This window comes from Heteronotia binoei, chromosome 15, assembly GCF_032191835.1.
Source record: "Heteronotia binoei isolate CCM8104 ecotype False Entrance Well chromosome 15, APGP_CSIRO_Hbin_v1, whole genome shotgun sequence".
NCBI classification, from domain to species: Eukaryota; Metazoa; Chordata; class Lepidosauria; order Squamata; family Gekkonidae; genus Heteronotia; species Heteronotia binoei.
The window spans coordinates 46,720,702-46,741,698 of record NC_083237.1 but is presented as its reverse complement, the minus strand read 5'-3'; the positions used below and the strand labels follow the sequence as shown (position 1 = coordinate 46,741,698).

The following is a 20,997-nucleotide window of genomic DNA, read 5'->3' as shown; positions in this document are numbered from 1 at the left end:
TCTACCTTCAGTGTTATGCTTTAGAGCAAATGGTCAATTTCCCTGCTGGCCTTATAAAATGGTTATGCGTTGTGGTAGAAGCCCTGTCTGCAGTAGGTTATTTCAGCTAGTGGGGAACTCAAACCCTTTCTTGTGTATTCCCCCCACTACTTAGGTTAGGTAATGCAGCTATACTTCTGTTACTTCCCCAGGGCCAGCCCTGCCACTAGGCAAACTAGGTGGTTGCCTAGGGCGCTGGCCTTCTGGGGCACCAAATTAGTCAAACTATGTGACTCGATGATGTTATCAGTGTGAGGGAGGAGTCCAATGTTAGGAGCCCCAAAACAAGGTGCCCCTATCCTTCATTATTCCAAATGGAGGGATGGCATTTAAAAGGAGTGTGGTCTTTTAAAATGTGATGGCCAGAACTCCCTTCAGAGTTCAATTGTGCTTGCCACACCCTTGCTCCTGGCTCCATCCCCAAAGTCTCTTGGCTCCACCCCAAAGTCCCCAGATATTTCTTGAGTCGGACTTGGCAACCCTATGGGTGACTGTACTATGCCTGATACACAATGGGTATCCCAGATCCTTCTTGTATACTCCATAATGGGTGGATTAGCCTTAACATCTCCCTCCACCTTTCAGTTGTTTACATAAAACAGCCCGAGGGATTATACTCCAGTACAGCTGAAGTGAGCTCCAACTCAAAAATACATATGCAAGGATACATTTTATCTGTACACTTCTTTGAATGGTAAATTAGACCCCCTGGGGGTACGTGAATGCTGCCGATAGAAGAAGAACAAAGGCAGGAGACTTGCAATCCATGGCAAGAAGAATCCCTACATACAGGTGGGCGGGTTGTGGAGGAAGGGGGGGGGAGGAAACAAATTTATAAACATCTCCCAAAGTCCTCCACAGAGCCAGAAAAAGTCATTTCAGCCATCATAACACAGCAATCTCAGAATCAAGGTAAAAAAAAATAAAGCTTTATGGAACAGACAGCTCAGTCTCAGACTAGCTGGGGGTTAGGTCAATGGTGGATATTCTGCCTGGGTGGTGGCTCCATGGAGAATACATGCAAAAAATTAAGCCCACCAATAAATAGACCTAAAACAAATTTTGGCACAAAATTTTCATTAACATTTTCAAAATCTGAATTGTGTAAAAACTCTGATGGATTTGTTTTTTCACAGTCCTCCCAATGGGTGGATTAGGGCAAAAATCCCTGAAAAGCTTAGTTGGGACTTAAGCACAAAACTATGTTGTTAACTAGTAACAGGGTTGCCATCTCTGGGCTGGGAAATATCTGGAGATGTGGAGGGCAGAACCTGAGAAAAGCAGGGTTTGGGGAAGGGCAGGACTTCAGTGAGGTATAATGCCACAGAATTTTCTTTCCAGGGTGGCCATTTTCTTCAGGTGAACTGATTTCTGTCACCAGGAGCTCAGATGTAATAGTGGGAGATCTCCAGCTGCCACCTGGAAGTTGGCAACCCTAACTTGCCATGGCTGGTGTGATAGCAGGACTGACTGCATCAGGGTGCTTTTTTGTAACAGGAACTCATTTGCATATTAGGCCACACACCCCTGATGTAGCCAATCCTCCTGGAGCTTACGACAGGCCCTGTACAAACAGCCCTGTAAGCTCTTGGAGGATTGGCTACATCAGAGGTGTGTGGCCTAATATGCAAAGGAGTTCCTGCTACAAAAAAAGCCCTGGACTGCATCATTATAATTTAAGCCATCTTCAACACCATCTAAATTCACTGATAATCATGTGACAATGTACTGGGACTGGGACAGCAACTGCCTCAATTCTGTTGTTTCTTCCCTATAACAGATGGCCCCTCTGCAGAGCCCATGGCCATCTCTCTTCACCCTCACTTGCTGTGCTGTGTTCTTTAGTCATGTTGGAGGTGTTCACCTGAAGGAGCCCAAATACCCGGGTGAGAATGCAGGGTTCCACGAGGTGATACAGTACCAGAAAGCCCTTGAAGAATATCTACATGAAGTCTTTCACGAATGCGTCAGGTATTTGGCACAATCTTGTAGTGGCAGAAAATGTAATTTATTTATTAGGTTTTACATTCTAACATACCCAGATTCTTATGAGATAGGTAATCTCAGACTAGTAGCAATAAAGATGTGTCCTTTATTCTTTTTCTTTTTTTAAAAAAAAAATAGATATTCTATCCATAGGATGGTGAGTTTAGTGGACAGGATGGGAAGAGAAGTAAGCAGCTTCTGCCAACAGCATCTGACTGATCTCTCTATTAACAGGCAGATTATAGTCAACAAATATTCCCCCATAAGAAAAACCTGCAAGAATGATGACTGTAGAGAGGTGAACAAATTATTTGTGGGCTGAATTCTTCATGGCTTTCCTGCATCTCTGCATCTTCCCACTGAAACCGCTGCAAATTCTTCGGTGAAGGAAGTCATACAGACTATTTTGCATATCCTTGTTACTGCTCGGTAAAGACTATGACCAATAAATCACATCTAGATGAATCTTGGAACCCATCTCATTCCTTCTTTTATCATAGGAGAGCTGAAACTGGAGGTGGAGAGAGAACCTGAGGTGGTCCATTTGAAAATTTCTTCTTCAGAAGATTGAACCAAGAAGTGGTGCCTCTGCCTAACCCATTTTTAATAGTTTCTCTGCTGGTGGAGGAATTCGGGCACTTTATCTGATGAAATAAAGTATTCATCATATTTGAATATGTCTGCTCTACTTGTCTTGTATTGTACTTGCATTGACACATGTCAAAATTTAGCAAACCAAAGAGATATTGGATGCCATGTCCTCATGCATTATTTAATCACTCAAATTCGCTGTCCACTAGTTTTTATATCTCTGTATCTGGATAGAAAACAAGGTTTATTTGTGGCATGAGCTCCTTTGCATATTAGGACACACACCCTGCTGTAGCCAATCCTCCAAGAGCTTACAAGGGTCTTATTACAGAGCCTACTGTAAGCTCTTGGAGGATTGGCTACATCAGGGGTGTGTGGCCTAATATGCAAAGGAGCTCCTGCTACAAAAAAAGCCCTGGATAGATGAGAGAGAGAGCAGGGGGGTGTTTAAAAGATCAGCAGGATCTTGCTGTCCTTATATCCCTTGATCTTTTAATGTCTTGACAGAATATGCAGTTCCACCATCCTCAGCTGCTTTAAATTGCCATCTGAACTGAGCACTTTCTACCATGTTGGCTCTTATATACGGAATTGCCTCCCCAGATACCTCTGCAGTGACCCTTCTGTGGTCCTCAGGTCTATATCCATTTAACTGCAACTACATTCATCCTTATTATCCGGGTTTGCTCCTTTCATTATGGGCAATAGCAGGAATGACTACATTAACCCCACCCCCCACCCCTTCATTTGAACCCTTCTCTCTCTTAGTGGATTTTAAGAAAAGGCTTGGCTCAGTTATGATATAAAAAGACCAATAGGACTGTCATCTTCTCATACACAAACATCACATTTGGATTGCCACTTACCCACTTGTGGTGTCTCGGGTTGCCAGCTCCAGATTGGGGAATAATTGGTAGTTTTGGGGTGCAGCCTGAGGAGATTGGAGTTTGGGGGAGGGGAGGGACTTCAGAGGGTCATAATGTTAGAGAGTCCATCTCCCAAAGTGGCCATTTACTTTACATGACCACTCTCTGTCACCTGGAGGTCAGTTGTAGCAGCTGGGGATCTCAAGTCACCACCTAAAGGTTGACAACTCTACAGGTATCCTCCAACCGATGTTCCTGTGTCCCTCTTGCTTGCCTATTAGAATAGAGGGGGGGTGGGAAATGGGTGTCAACGATTTCAACTGATGTCATGGTCACATCCAGGTTTGACTTGCAATTGATAACACAACATTGATCAATAGACCCCTTCACTGTGCCCTGCCCTGAAAAGTTCCCATGGGTTGAGCACAGAGGCCTAGCTGTGCATGACACCTACAATGATGTGGGAGAACTTACTAGCTGGGGACATATTTTTTTAAAATTCAGTGAATAAAAGCATGGGGATGCGAGCTTCACTTGGATCCTAGATGACCTCTGTTTACTCATGCAAGGAACGCTCATCTTCAGCACTGAAAATTGAAAACAGCTATGATTGTTGCTGCCTGGATATTATACGCAAAATACTGGAAGAAGGAAAAACCTCAATGAGTGATTAAATAAATCATGGAACTGTGCAATGATGTCTGAAATAACAATTTGTTCAAAGAGAAGGAGGCAGACAGTGGGCATTAAATCAGGGAACCAGTATTTACTATGAATATGAACAACGGAGCATTAATGCTCCTGTAACTTTCAATTATTCTAGTTTTTAAGTTTCATTCTTGCCAGCTTTGGAATTGCATCATGATGATAGCAAATCCTCTTACGTACCTTATTGACTAGCTAGTTCTCAGGTACAATTTGTTTTCTTAGAAAGGTGCCAGTTGCTGATGTGTCTCAAACTTGTTCCCATTACTGGATCAATGGTCCAGGATAATGGGGCTGCACATGTTCAAAGTAAACAACATAATTAACTTATGGAATACATGGCCACAATTCCACTTGATTGGAAATGCATGGGGAATAGAACTATAGGCTATTAGCCATGATCAGCTGAGTGTATAGCTTTAGAACCTTTGTGTTCTAGGGATGCCAGCCTCTAGGGGAGACCTAGCTCCTCTCCAGACCACAAAGATCAGTTCCTCTGGTGAAAACAGCTGCTTTGGAGGCTGGACTTTATGGCATTGTACCCCACTGAGATCCCTGTCCTCCCCAGGCTCCATCCCCTAATCTCCAGGAGTTTCTCAGTCTGGATCTGGCATCCCACCATCTCCTGTCAGTGTCCAGGGGGAACCTGGCAACCCTATTTCTGAAGCAGTGACCTCTGAATGGTAATTATTGGGGGGAGCAAGCAAAAGAGCCAGGCTATTAGATTAAGGCCCTACTGATGGACTTTCTAAAGATATCCAAGAGATCACTGTCAAGAAACTGGATGGTGGATTAGATGGATCATTGGGTTGATCTAGAAGGGTTCTTCCTAAACGTTGCATGAAGTAATTGTTCAGCCAGCTGAATGAGCACATTCCCAGTAATAGGAACATGTCTGAGACACATCAGCAACTGGCACTCTTCTAAGAAAACAAATTGTACCTGAGAACTAGCTAGTCAATAGGTACAGCAAGAGGATTTGCTGTTATCATGATGCAATTCCAAAGCTGGCAACAATGAAACTTGAAAACAAGACTAACCAAAAGTTACAGGAACATTAATGCTCTGTTGTTCATATTCATAGTAAATACTGGTTCCCTGATTCAGTGAGTGGGCAAATGCCCATGGTTTGCCTCCTTCTCTTTGAACAAATTGTTATTTTAGACATCATTGCACAGTTCCATGATTTATTTAATCACTCTTTGAGGTTTTTCCTTCTTCCAGTATTTTGCATATAATATCCAGGCAGCAACTACCATAGCTGCCTTCATTTTTCTATGCTGAAGATGAGCGTTCCTTGCATGAGTAAACAGAGGTTATCTAGGATCCAAGTGAAGCTCGCATCCCCATGCTTTCATTCACTGACTTTTAAAAAATATGTCCCCAGCTAGTAAGTTCTCCCACATCATCTGCTTCTAGGGTTGCCAAGTCCAATTCAAGAAATATCTGGGGACTTTGGGGGTGGAGCCAGGAGAATTTGGGGGTGGAGCCAGGAGACATTGGGGGCGGAGCCAGGAACAAGGGTGTGACAAGCAGAATTGAACTCCAAGGGAGTTCTGGCCATCACATTTAAAGGGACAGCACACCTTTTAAAATGTTTTCCTTCCATAGGAAATAATGAAGGATAGGGGCACCTTCTTTTGGGGCTCATAGAATTGGACCCCCTGCTCCAATCGTTTTGAAACTTGGGGGGTACTTTGAGGAGAGGCACTAGATACTATATTAAAATTTTGGTGCCTCTACCTCAAAAAACAGCTCCCCCAGAGACGAAGCTATCAGGAGTCTTGCTGTTGACTCTGCTAATAGAAACCTCTGTGTAAACAGGGAGGGATTCCAACAGAGATCAGAGCCCTTTTCTCTTTCATGAAAAATCAAACATTTTTTTCAAACTTTTGGGAACTCACACCCACACCCCCCTGGACAGTAATTAACTTCTTCCTGTTCTGTCGACAGCCCAGTTTTCCAAAAAAACAGAGTGGGATGGATTATTTTTCAAAAGAAGTGTTATTGAAACACTTCTCAGCCATGTCCTAAGAACGGGGAGGGGGGAACTGTCACAGTGTGACCTAGGAAGTGTGGGTTGAGGACATGGGCATTCATCCAGGACAGCTAGGTCCTCGCAGGGTACCCAGAGGCTGCCCCATCCCCCCCTCCTCCTCCTCCCAGCTCTGAAAGGCGAGGCCCCGTGCCCTCCGAGCAGCCGTGCGGGCACCCACCCAGCCTCATCCCCGCACATCCCAGCCGCCTCCTCCTCGCTCGCCCGCTGGAGAGCCGGCAGACGCACGCCAGGCTGCCCCAGCTCCGGCAGCCTTGGCGAGGTAGACGAGGAAGGAGGTGAGATGGCCGAGCTCAGCCACCCAAGGGAGGCCCACCCCGGTCCCGTGCGCGCCCTCCTGCCTGGCACTCACCACCTGGTGCGCAATCTCAGTGGCTGCCTCCAGAAGCCCTTCGCCGCCGCCTCCAGAAGCCAAGCGAGCTCCTTGGCGCCGTTTCCCCCCCTTCCCCCCCCCGCTTCCATTTTTGGGTGGGGCGGGGGAAGAGGGTGGAAATCCTGGACCCCCCCGCCAGAGCGGGAGGGTTGGGAAGCCTATCTGCTTCATTCTATTTTGAGGGAGGAACAGATTTCCCCCTTTTTTGTACCAGAATCTCTCTTTCTGTGTTATGTCCTCCACTTTCTTCACTCCAGTTTTGCTTAGAGAATTTCTAAAAACCCAGGCCTTGAAGTCAGCAGGAGCTCACAGAAGCGTAGTTCCTGAATCTTTCTGAGGGTTCCCCCTCCTCCTCCCCACCTACCTCCCTTGCCCATTGAATAGTAGGTGCAGCTGCATAACAATTCCTGGATGAGCTCCACCACCTATTTTTCTACAAAATGACCCCTGTAAAAACCAGTTCAGAAAGCAGTGCCTGAGCAGTTCACTGCAGCATAACCTTTCTTCTGTTCATTTGCAACCCCTCTGAACTACAAAGGTACATCTTGATCAATGCTCCCTCTAAACTGTGGAGTCTTGTGAGCAAAAATTCTACTTTGTGAACCACAGGCATTTAGGGTTGCCAAGTCCATTTTGGAGGAGCCCATCTCGGAGGAGCAGCTGCGGTGGGCGGGGAGGGGGAAGCAGCAGCGCGGCGGCGTTGCCCGCTCCAGGATGGGGCGGCTCGCCATGCTCCTTGGCGCCGTTTCCCCCCCTCCCCCGCTTCCGTTTTTTTGGGGGAGCAGGGGAAGAGGCTGGAAATCCTGGGGTCCCCCGCCAGGGCGGGAGGGTTGGGAAGCCTACTGGCATTAAAGTTGTGGGCTACTACATGCATTAGTTTTCTCTGGGGCCATCATTCCCGCGCTAAGACCAAAATGTGTGAGCCAGAAGCTAAAAAACTTTGAGCTAGCTCACACTAACTCAGCTTATATGGAACACTGATCCTGACAAAACATAGCACATCTGTACCCTGATATGTGATTACATGTATGTCTGCATTCATTGCTTTTTTTTGTGCAAAGTTTTACTGATGTGCAGATGCATTCCCTTTGGCATTGGCAGAACACAGCAGAAAAAGCATTTTGATGTACATTTGTACAATCACATCAAAGTTGCTTTTTCCTCAGTGCTTTATTAATTCCCATCAATGATGAGGGAAAATGCACCTAAGTATAGGCAACTGAAAGCAGCAAGCAGACATCATATGCTGAACACATTTGAGAAACAAGAAACAGAACCATGGAAGACTCCAAATGCATCAACTCCAAATGCATCCCTCTCCAAAAACCAGATGGAGCAATTAGGAACACCAACATCCTGAGAGAAATTTGGACAAGCAGAACTTCAGAAGCAAACTCTGGGCTGAATTGTCTATCACAGAAAAAGGGATGTGTACAAGGTATGTTCAGAAACTAATTTATTCCCCTTTCTGCTGCTATTCAATTGAATAAATGAACCTTTGAAAATAATCATTCCAGTCACATATTGAAAGAACCCTATTGTTGATAAGATCTTGGTAACTATAGTTGGTGTAATGTTATAGCGAGGAATCCCTGGGACTTGTGGAAAGTCATATTTTAAGTTATCCCTCCAAATGTGCATGTATGTATGTTGGGGTCTAGGGATGCCAGCCTCCAGGCGGGACCTGGGGGCTCCCAGAATTGCAGCTGCTCTCCAGACTAGAGAGCTCAATTCCCCTGGAGAAAGTGGATGCTTTGGAGGGGTGGACTCTGTGGCGCTGTACCCCACTCAAGTCTCTGTCCTCCCCAGGCTCCACCCCTAAATCTCCAGGAGTCTCCCAACCAGGATCTAGCAACCCTACCCCCCATCTCCAGCCATTGGCCAGGGAAGACCTGGCAGCACTAGAGCAGACAGTCATTGAAGTGACCATGAAGAATATGTGGTGGCAGGCAACAAATGGGTGGCACTCTCCACATGTAGGGGAGGAGAAAGCAGATGGTATAACAGGCCCTTGAATGGTCCACAGAGGAAAGGCAGAGATCAACCATCAGCATTCTGCTATGACCCTGCAGCCTCGGGCTTAAGGTGAAAAGGTATGCTTGGTGCACAGAGCCCTGGGATGTTTCTAGCCCTGGCAAGGCACTTCTTCCTTGGGACTTAGAGGGCTTCTCCCACCCAAGCCACCTTCCTTCTTGTGGTGGAAGGTGCTGCATTCCCTCTCGTGTTGTTTTCTGCATGTGGGTGGCAATGGGTTGAGGTCAGGACTCCTGGCACAGCCATGTTAGCATGTGTCCATTAGCTACTTGCATTTCTCTCAGTGTCATGGGGACACTGTGCCAGGATCGGTGGGGTTTCCACAGGGTTTCTGTGAACCCTATGGAAGTTGCTATGCTCCTTTACTTTGGCATAAAGTCTTTTACTTACATTTCTGTTTGCTGTGGAGCAGGCACAGAGTACCCCAACTCATGCTGGTAGCACCAATCTGCCACTGACTATCAAGCAATACTCCCTCTAAGCTGTGGGGTCTTGTGAGCAAAAATTCTACCTTGTGAGCTACTGGCATTGTGAGCTATGGCACAAAATAGTTTGCTCTGGGGCCATTTTTCTTGAACTAAGACAAAAATGTATGAGCCGGAGGCTAAAATGCTGTGAGCTAGCTCACACTAAGTCAGCTTAGAGGGAACACTGCTATCAAGGTCTTTGGAATGGGGCTGCCCATGCCTCCTTTCTCAATTTGGAGACTGTATCGGACAAAGAACCTTGTGGCACAGAGTGGTAAAACTGCAGTCCAAACTCTCTGCTCATGACCTGAGTTCGATCTTGGCAGAAGCTGGGTTCAAGTAGCCGGCTCAAAGTTGACTCAGCCTTCCATCCTTCTGACCAGAGTCAGAAACAACTGGTGCTTTGCCTTTTTATCAGACAAATGGGCTGGATTCCTTAGGGAAAAGAATGTTCAGATTGGGTTTATATTATTTTTTTTTTCACTCAACTTTATGGATGGTTGCCTTTTTAAGATCTCATTGTGGTTATTAATCCCCCTCAGTCTCAGAAATGTGTGTGCAGTTCAGCCCATTATTTTCCCTTCCAAAGCACTGGCCAATTTGCTGCCTTTTTCCTAACCAGCTAACACTGCCATCTCCCAGCAGCTAATTCCGAACACGCATTCCTCTTTTCATGTCTGTCAGAGCTTTAACTGTTTCTGAAGTCCTGTTTCTATAAAAAGGGACAGTAGCTGTCACCCAAGGGATCCTGCATCACAGATGGCAGATGGAGAGGAGAGAGAGGATCCCTATTTTACCTACCATTAAGATTCTCCCGTGCAAGGAGATGAATTATGTTTCTCTTCCCCTTTCCCATCACTAGGATCTTGATGCGAATAATGGGAGTGCTATTTATAAATGGAAAAACTGAGGGGGGGGGACTAAACCCTAAACATACAAGACTGAGCCTAGCACTAGTTTTATTCATTTCTGCACCCTCCTTCCAACCTGCACCTATGGTTGCCAACCTCCAGAAGTCACCTGGAGATCTCCCACTATTACAACTCATTCCCAGATGGTCAAAATCAGTTCCCAGGAAGAAAATGGCTGCTTTGGAGGGTGGGCTCTAAGGCATTGTATCCTGCTGAGGTCCCTCCCCTTCTCAGACCCTGATCTCCACAAGCTGCACCCCCACCCCACCCCCAAATCTCCAGGTATTTTCCAATCCAAAGCTGGCAACCCCACTAGTCTGTGCCTACCTTTTAACTGAGTTCCTCTATCCAGTGAGAAGTCTGCACACCAGCTTAGAGAATATGTCATACTTGACACATGTAGAAATATTGTGGATGGGGTGTGGGCTTTGCTGTTGCCAGAGTAATCAGCACAGCAAAAATACACAACCTGATTAGAGAGTAGATAAAGGTTCATTTAGGAACTAACATACTTGATAGGAAAGAGGAGAGAAAGAGATAGGTCCCTAACCTCATCTGTAGCAGAGACAGAGTGTAAGACTGAAGTGTGGAATTTCTGAAGAGAAGGAGGATATTGTCCCAACAGTAGCAATCTGGAGACAAACAAGGAATGGCATTTTAGAAAACAGAAGGTGCTTTAGGGTTTGTAGAGTCTTTCAGGATCAAGTGCCGTGTTCTACTGGAGAAAGTTTTCCTTCCAGACGTTTCGTTCTCAGCTGCGGAGAACATCCTCAGTGGCATTGCAGGTGCTTTCCTCACTATCCTAATTGATTTCTTGCTGTCCGTTTCAGGGTCTTCCTCTCTTGTTCTTCAATACCAGACATTGCCTTTTCCAACACTTGCATCCCTTCACCTGCGAGCTCCACTTTTGTAAGACATGTACCCACCAATTTTTACCTCTGCTTTATATGTGAGTGGGCAAACTCAGACAGAAACACAATTCAGTGCTGCTGAAGGATGAGAAAAAGAATTTAATCTTTCTGTTGTCTTATTCTGGACCATGTGTGTTTTTTTCAGTAACGAAAACAGGAAAAACAAAAAGATCACAGTTAACGGCATAAGGTGTATTCTCCTATACCTAATGCCCTCTCCCTGTTCTTCTCCTTGCAAAAGATGATCAATCCAGGACAGCCCTGGACCACTCTTCTGGCCCTCACCTGCTCTATGGTTTGCTTCCTTGGGCACCTTGGGAATAGTCAAGAGCTACCTGAAGTACCTAAAATACCTGAAAACGATGCTCCTCAAGAAGAGTGGGATGAGTTTGTCAAAAAAGTTGATGAATATATAATAGCAGAACAAGAAAGTCTTGCAAAAGAACAAAAGAGGTATGAGCTGTTACAAAATAAACTTGCAAATTCCATATATCTTCTTCCTTATGCCCTACATTGGAAGACCCCAGTCCCCCAGAACAATTCACCTTTACATTGTGAAAGGAGCATGGCAGCATTCTTGACTGTCTCAGGCAGGACATTCCACAGGGTGGGGGCCACTACCAAAAAGGCATGTGTACATATGGTTTTGATGAGATTCTTTCTTGGGTAAGGCTGCCTGCTAATTAAGGTGACCAACTCTGAGTTTTTGGAGATTTAGGGGTGACGTATGGGAAGGACAGGGATTCAGAAGGGGTGGAAGCTCAGTAGAAAGCCATAAAATCCATCCTTCAAAGTAGCCATCTTCTCCAGAGGAACTGTAGCCTGAAGATCAGCTGTAATTCTGGGAGAGCTCCAGACACCACCTGGAGATTAACAACCCTTGTTGTTGCTCATCTGGCCTCAGATGATGAGCAGCCAGCCTGAGGAGACTGTATTGACCTTGACAGACCAATGGTCTGATTCAGCACAGGGTAGCTTCTTATATCTGCATTTCAAAGGTGAATATACAATTGTTTTCATTGTAGTATATGTCACCATTGTTTGCTAAGTAAGCTTGCACTTGAACAACAGTTGGCTAACCACATCTGAGTAAAGGGGTGGGGGGGGATAAACAGGATCAGTAAATGTAATCCTTTCTCTCTAGGTCTGATCCCCCTGGTTATGATCGCTTTGCGGAGGCGGAGAAGAGGTAAGCAGAATGATTTTATAGATTCCAGAGTCCCTGTTCATGCCCTGCTCATATCTTTATCTTCCCTTCCATCTTCTTGGTCTTGTCCATTTGGAGCCATGGGCTCTGATCTCAGTTTGAGGGACTATCCCCCATCCACAAAGGACAGAGAGTCTCCATCTGGCCAGAGACTTTTGTCTCCCTGGCCAGCAATATCAACAGATAAATGGACATACTGATACCTCTTGCTGGCTGTTTATAAGAAAGGTCCCTGCTAGTGAATCTCCTGTTTTTGTTTTTTTGGGGGTTTTTTTGTTTTTTTGCCACTGTGTGCCACAGAGAGTTGAACTGGATGGCCCATTGGCTTGATCCAACATGGCTTCCCTTATGTTTTTAAAGAATCAGGGAGGGGATTGGTTGAACATATGCTGGCCATGCAGTGGATATAGGTTAAATCCCCAGCATCTCTAGTTTAGAAAGGGTCAGGTGGTAGGTGATGGGAAAGATTTCCACCTGAGACCCTGGACACCTGCTGCCCATCTGAGTAGGCAATCCTGAACTTGATGGACCAGTGGTCTGATTCCGTTTAAAGCAGCTCCATATGCCTCTGTTTCAAAGGAATTTGCAGAATGGCTTTTGTTGCCTTACTTGTAGTTGTTGTTTGCAAACAGAATAAGCATGCAGCTCAACCACAGTTGGCTAACAACATCTGAACTAAAGGGGGAACGAAAAAAAGTTACCAGTAAACGCATTCCTTTCTGTCTAGGATAAATTCCCCTCACAAATACATTCCTGTTGTGATAAAGAAGAAGAGGTAAGCAAAATAAACTTCCAAATTCCTTTTTCAGGCTCTACTCATCTCTTTAACTGCTCTACTACCTTCTTGGCCTTCTCTGTTTTAAACCACAGGCTCTGATCTCAATCAGCCTGGACAACCAGAAAAGCCACCTCAGGGTGACCACTCTGCTGTTACCTAAAGCACAATTACCAGAATCCTAGAATATTCCAATATGCCTGTACCTTCTGCATGTGTCTGGAAAAACAGGCTGTTAGCAAAATCTGTTTATGCAAAGCTCCTGTACCTCCAATTACTCAAACAACTAGGAGCTTCTGAAAACACCTCGATGGGTCACCAAATTTGCTGGGGGATTTCTTTTGTACCCCCAACAGCACAAACCCAAAACTAAAACCTGCAGTTACCAAAACAACCTGCAGTTATCAGAAGGCGAATACATACTCACTAATAAGTTTTAAGACCTTGTAGATAAACTTTATTAGACTTCAGGTTTAGAAAGGCAGTTATCAGTTTATTAGACTCCAGATTTCTCCTTTAGACAGAAGGCTTCAAAATATAGTTAGAAAGGCAAAACAAGAGATTACGTTAGTACAGTTGCTCATACAGTTCCTTTAGACAGAAGGCTTAAAATATATGGGTAGAAAACAAAACAGTTGGATAAACTCAGTACATTTAAGAAAACAATCACACAGAATTCAGTCAAGAATAAAGCATAACATACAATAACTACAATAAAGCAGAGAGCATAATGAAAACTATAAGTCCCAACAGGAACTTCTCCCTATTAGTTACATTTTCCCATTTAAAATCTAAGTCCCAAGTCTTAGTCCTAGACCACAGAGCTATGCTCTATATTCTGAGCATGTTTGAGGCCCCAAACAAAAATCAACGAGGATTGTTAACTTCTTGGCTGGACTGACAAAAAGGACCCTGCCTCTCATACAGTCAGCAGCTTCTGTTCAAAACCCAGGGCTTTTAAAGGCTTCAATCCATCTCTTTATCAGATCTATCAGATCTACTGGGTCACAGCTGTGCCTCTGATGTAAACAATTTTACAGCCAAATGTAAACAATCAGAGCCCAGATTGTCCTTAGTTCACTCTGGCCTTTCACCAATTTAGCAGGCTTCCTCCATCTTGTTTTCTGCTATACCATATATGGAGGCCGCTTGAACTCTCACCAATCTAATTTAGCCCTAATAGAGATGCTCTATGGTGCTGAAGAGCCCCGTGGCACAGAGTGGTAAAGCTGCAATACTGCAGTCGGAGCCCTCTGCTCACGACCTGAGTTCAATCCCAGCAGAAGTTGGTTCAGGTAGCTGGCTCCAGGTTGACTCAGCCTTCCATCTTTCCGAGGTCAGTAAAATGAGTACCCAACTTGCTGGGGGGGAAAGCAGAGATGACTGGGGAAGGCAATGGCAAACCACCCCATAAAAAGTCTGCTGTGAAAACGTTGTGAAAGCAACGTCACCCCAGAGTCAAAAATGACTGGTGTTTGCGCAGGGGATTACTTTTACCTTTTTACCTTTATGGTGCTGAAAGACTGAGACCTCTAGTGGCCAAATTCCATAACCGCAGCCAAAATAACTGTGAGGGCCAACTCAAAGAGAAATATAGAAACTTAAGGTGTTTGAAGAGCTTAGTGCCCATTTCATAAGAGACCCAACCCAAAATTCTGTGACAGGCATTTGGTTATGGAATGGAAAAGCAGGCCATTGAACATAATTGGCTAATAACATCTGACAAAAAAAAAGGTGCAGTAAACCCAATCCTTTCTCCCTAGGCCTAATGCTTGCCCCTTTGGATTGAAACGGAAGAGGTAAACAAGATAATCTTATGAAGAGGCTCCTTATTTCTTCTTTCTGCCCTCCTCTTTCTGTCCTAACTTTACCTTCTCAACCATCTTCTTGGTGTCATCCATTTTTAGACCAGATCTCAGTCTGACTGGGTGTCCCTCACCCAGAAAGGCCAGAGATTCTCCATCAATAGTCAGTGACCACTCCCTTTTACCTAAGTAGGAAAGTACCAAAATCATAGAAAATCCTGGCAGTTTCCTTTATCCATCTGTACTTTGTGGATATGGCTGTCCAGAGACTTTGGGCTAGCCTTTCTTGACTCTTCCATCAACACACAAAACAAACATTCTGATACATTTTGCAGACTGAAAGCACCATGGTATTTTGGTCTCCATTTGACAAAAATAAATGAATACTGTTGAACATAACTGAATAATAACATTTGAGCTATGCAGAAAATTTGATACCTCTACCTCAAAAAACAGCCCCCCTCCCCCCAGCCCCAGATACCCACAGATTGATTCTCCATTATACCCTAAAGTTTCCAACAGTTTCCACGGCCTACCTGCACCTTCTGGATTGGTCTGGCAAAATACTTTTGGCTCCCCCCCCCCCACACCCCTTATCACCACTATTAATAGAATGAACAAACATTCTGTTACACTTAAGATGGCTGAAAGCAAGAAGGCATTTATATTACTTTTCTTGAGTTGTATAAGCAGGCATTGCTTACAAAAGGAAAAAAAAGCATACTGTTGAACATAACTGACTAACAGCATCTGAGCAAACGGGAAATAAAAGGTACAGTAAATCCAATCTTTTCTTTCTAGGCATAGCAGTCCATATCTAAGGTAAGCAAAATAATCTTACAGACTCCATATTTCTTCTTCTTGCCCTGTTCCTTTGCCCTCTCTGCCATCATCTTAGCCTCATCCATTTTAGACCATGTGATCTCAACCTCAGTATATATCTTCCTCATCAACATGCAATTCAGAAGCCAAAGGTTCCTCACGTGACCACTGCCAGCTACCTTTTGGGAAACTGTCAGAATCTTAGGCAATACCAACAAGTTTCCATTGCCTACCATCAGTTGCTGAGTGTGTCTGCCCACAGACTATTGTGGCTATAATAGAATCAGACAGAGGAGCCAGACACTGAACTGCCTCCCCACTCCCTGGAGGGAGGCCGGCCTGAGGCTTATTGCCAGGGCATGTTAACTTTTTGCTGCCACCAGCGTAGGTTTTATATATAGGATGCAGCCCACCCTAATTCTCCCCCTAAAGGGCTCCACAATTTCCAGCTCTTCAAAGCTGGCACTGATTTTTACCATCTCTTATGGTAGGGCCGATTAGGCACTGTTGCCTAGCAAGCCACTGACAGAGACAAATTACCAAAATACAAAGAAAATTTCATTTAATAGGGCAGGTAATCCCCAACACAGTGCACAAGAAAAAGAACAAACTTTAGCTAGCTAATTGCCTCAACCTTTGAGTTGCAGGCAAAAGTCCAACAGTCAGAACTTCAGGAACTTCTTCCTAGAAGTGTTCGGACACCCTCCAGGGTTTCAAAAAATAGTCAAGCAGATCCTCAGGTCACTAGAGCTCCTTGCCTCGACAGGAGCTTCTGTCAGGAGAAAAGCAGGGCTTTTTTTTTTTTTAGCAGAAATGCACAGGAAAGCCGTTCCGGCTGGCTTGACATCAGGGGGTGTGGCCTAATGTGCAAATGAGTTCTTACTGGTTTTTTCCCACACAAAAAGTCTTGTGCGAAACAATGGTGATGTCAGGGGGTGTGGCCTAATATTCAAATGAGTTCCTGCTGGGCTTTTTCTACAAAAAAAAAGCCCTGGAGAAAAGATTCTCCTTTTCTAGCCACCAGCCTTTCCTTGGCGTAGGGGACTAATCACCTGCAGCTGGCGGCTCAACCTGTGGCCGCAGCAGAGGGAAGGTATCCTGAAAGGGCTCAAGTCCATTTTAAACGAGCCCCCTGGCACTACAGACACAACCATTCTTCTTTTCTTCTGTTCTGATACTATCCTTTGATGTGTAGATTGATGCTCTCAGGGAAACCTCCTTCCTTCCAGCTTTAACACCTTCTCTCCACACTATGCCAGACTTCTCTGTCTTCGCAACATGAGAACAGGACATGCTTTCCTGTATCTTCATCCATCCTAGTTAGCTAGACTGGAGCAGAACCCTATGCTACTCTATCCTACCTAGAATGCAGTTCCACATAATGAAGAACTCTTATTAGTTTGAAAAGATAAAGAAACCCCATGTGAACTTTGTTCCTATACAGCGCACATCACAGTAAACAGCATGTTGAAAGTTTCAAACTGTGTTCAAGGGCAGTCCAAAGTAGCAGTAGTCTAGCTTCAGTGTTATGGTTCCATGTTTCGGGGAACAAGGGATCCAAACAATAGGTAACTAATAGAAGGCTCTTTTTACTCCCCCTGTACTGTCTCTCCACTAAAAGCGATGGATCTTCTTAAACCTGCATTTCTCTTATCTTTCTAGTAATTATGTTAGCCATGAACCAGGAGATCATGATGAATTATTTTAATAGCAATACAGAAACCACCACCACCAGAATGAACCTGAATTACCCCATGAGTCTCCTGGTATAACATCTTCCCAAGAAGCTACCATGAACTTTGCTATCAAGGTAGCTACTTCAGCAAAGTCACTTTGCTATGAATCATGGAATCTGGTCATTATAATAAATCTGGATGACTCTTAGAATTTTGTCTAATGTCTGTCTTTTACTATCAAAATCTGAAATCAGGTAGCAACATGGATCAGTGAGCCTTTCCACACTACACATTTTGAAAACTTTCACATAAAAAAAAAATTCCCATTCATGGGGTGTCTTCAGATGTGAGACTGACTTTTATTAATAAGCACAATCGTTGCCACTTTTTAAAGGGACCATTCAGGGCCATAACTACAGAGGGAACGATAACAAGGCAATAACCAGGGATTTACCTTCACCACCTCATTTGCCCTCATTTCAGAAAAATAAGACATCAGGAAAGATATAAACAAATTTGAACCAAAAATAATTCTTGTTTTGGATACCAAGCTCACAAACAGATGAAAAGTGCTATTCCTCAAAATACAGTCACTGCAACTCCTGCCTGGTTTTAAGAGGATGCATTTCTAAACTAGAAAGACTGATTTGCAGGCAGGTATAACTTTGGAACCTGCCATTTAAGTTGTTTGTTTGTTCGTTCGTTCATTCATAGACATTTATTGGCATATCGACAGTTATACACATAGAAATTAAGGTGTAAGATTCCATATAGACTGAGCACACTCAGAAACAATACTATCTAAAATTTGGACTTTAAGAATTTCTAAAGGAATTTAGCAATATGAACATGAACATATGAAGCTGCCTTATACTGAATCAGACCCTTGGTCCATCAAAGTCAGTATTGTCTTCTCAGACTGGCAGCGGCTCTCCAGGGTCTCAAGCTGAGGTTTTTCACGCCTATTTGCCTGGACCTTTTTAGTTGGAGATGCCGGGGATTGAACCTGGGACCTTCTGCTTACCAAGCAGATGCTCTACCACTGAGCCACTATAGTGCTGAGGAAATTAAATCTAATATTCCATATAGATTAAGTATAGTTGTTAATTGACCTTTGAACTGATAGATTGCTCTTTCCCCCTCACCCATCTCTCTCAACACAGTTTTGATTCCTTCTACACTGTCTTAGGCAAAGGTGTCTTATAGGAAGATTAGTGGCACACAAGCTGAACCAACCAGGGCCTGGGACCAGGGCTTCTAGGAAGGCCTATTGCCTCTGACATTCCCTCTTAGTTACTTCGTAGCACTCTACCACTCATGACCCAGCTGCACACACTTCTGGTGCTACCAGGGCTAGGGTTGCTAGGTCCTCCCTGGTCACCAACAAGGGATGGGAGGGTAGGGTTGTCAGAGGCTGGCAACCCCAGGAACAGGTAGCTGTAAGCATAGGTGGTGGGAGGTCTTGCAAACAGGATGAGAAAGAGGCATGAGGATGGGTGTAAAGGTGCCAGCCTTCAGGTAGGACTTGGAGATTTACAGCTCATCTCCAAACTACAGAAATCAGTTCCACTGCAGAAAATGGGTGCTTTGGAGGGTGGAATCTATGGCATTGTACCCCACTAAGGCTTTGTTCCTCTCTAGGCTCCATCCCTAAACCTCCAGGAGTTTCCCAGTCTGGCAACCTTACCCCCTTATCCTCAACCAGTTGCCATGGAGGACCTGGTAACTCTATGTGGGCAGAAGTAGGGTTGCCAAATCCTACCTTGTCACCAGCAGGGGTATTTGGAGAACATTCTTGGGTGTCATCACAACAGGGGGATATCGCACAATGTCCCTGGTGTGATGACATTTATTTATTTATTTATTTATTTATTTATTTATTTATTTATATTAAGATTTATACCCCGCCCTTCTCACCTAAGTGTCTCAGGGCGGCTTACAACATAATAATTAAAACAACTTCAGTTTAAAACATTTAAAAATACAATTAAACCATAAATTAGTAAAAAACAAGATAGAATAAAACCGGCGGCCTATAGATACATTTTGTTCCATCCAAGATGTTTTACATCACCCACAAGTGATGTCATCATTTCAACAATGCCATGAAGCAATGCTCTGGTTTGAGGGCAAATGTACCATAGAGTTTTGCCCTCAAACCAGAATGTCCACCGTGATGTTGTCGACATGATGATGTTACTTCCAGGTGATGTCACATCAGGGACATCACATGGAGACATGGCTGTTTGGGAGTGGGGTATCCCCTGCCAGCCAGCTGGCCAGTGGCAGGCAGAAGTCCTGAAAACCAGGGGAATCCTCGCCTGGGTCTTTGGACTGGCAATCCTAGGTGGAAGGGAATGAAGACGCAGGCAAGGCCTGGTGGTTGGCACAGAAGGGGAGGGGGACCCTGATAACTTTCTGCCCAGGATCTCATAGAACCTAGAATCAGCCCCGGAAGGGACAGAGGGCTAACAGACTACAATAAGACACTCGTTTCCCCCAGATAATAGATACCATCCCATCTTACAAAAATATGAACTTCATCAACCCCAAAAGAACAGGTCTACATTTGAGATGCTTTAATATTTGCCCTCTTTAGCAGACATCTATGTAAACTACCTTTTTAATCAGGGCTTTTTTTGAGCAGGAACGCACAGGAATGCAGTTCCAGCTGGCTTGGTGTCGGGGGGGGGGGGGGTGGCCTAATACACAAAGAAGTTCCTGCTGGGCTTTTTCTACAAAAAAAAATGCCGTTTTTAAATAAGATTTTTTATAATGATCACATGCTTAACCAGGGGTCATTTTGTAGAAAACAGGTGGTGGAGCTCATCCGGGGATTGTTATGCAGCTGCACCTACTATTCAATGGACAAGGAGGAGGAACTCTCAGAAGGAGGAGGTGGAACTCTCAGAAAGGTTCAGGAGCTGTGAGCTCCCACTGAATCCAAGGCCTGTGCTTAACTAAACATGAGCCAATATTACCTGAGTCAGCAAACTATATTTGATAGGCTTTTTTGATAGTTTTTTTTTCCAGGAACCCACAGGAGCAGAGTTCTGCCTGGTCCAACCCGGCAGCCAACTATAATCAATGTCCCACATGAACACACATGAAGTTGCTTATACAGAACCAGTGATTGCAGGGGGTGTGGCCTAATATGCAAATGAGTGTCTGATGGGCTTTTTTGTAGATACTCTGGATATGGTACAGCTGGGTTAGGAGCCTAGGGCTCATATATTCTGTTTTATGCAAGCAGTATGCTAATTAATCTCATCAGAACCACCCCAGTTTCACCCTCAATAATAGTATGAGCTGCTATGAACCTGAGTTAGACACAGAAATACAGCTCATCTTCAGACTACAGAGATCAATTCCCCTGGAGAAAATGGATGCCTTGGTGGTATTGGACCCCCCTGAGGTCCCTGTCCTCCCCAAGCTCAATTTACAAATCTCCAGAAGTCTCTTAAGTCCCAACCAGAATCTACCTGCCCATCTCACACTGGTAGCCAGGTTAACATGGCAACCCTTGTTGAACAGCTTTTCCACAGTTAAAAAAAAATTAGCCCACACTCAGCTGCTCTCAATTATCTTTAGCTCAATGTTTCAAGCAATCAACATACTCAGTCCTCATAAGGCAATGGTTATAATAAATTTTAATGCCAGTGTCTGCATCAGAGGCACAGAGAACCAATGACATCCCTTATCATGACTCTAAGTCAAAAGCCTACCGAAAGGTCTTGAGTTTGATTTGGAAGGTCAGCAAGAACCATGTTTCT

The 20,997-nt window shown here is 44.5% G+C and overlaps 1 long non-coding RNA gene across 1 annotated transcript; it reads left to right on the top strand.

Moving 5' to 3' along the window:
- The first annotated feature begins 1,778 nt into the window (after positions 1-1,778).
- LOC132584426 (uncharacterized) lies at positions 1,779-2,698 on the top strand. Its single transcript, XR_009556250.1, has 2 exons — positions 1,779-2,010; positions 2,260-2,698. It is a non-coding gene; the product is annotated as an uncharacterized LOC132584426 (long non-coding RNA).
- The last annotated feature ends 18,299 nt before the right edge of the window (positions 2,699-20,997 follow it).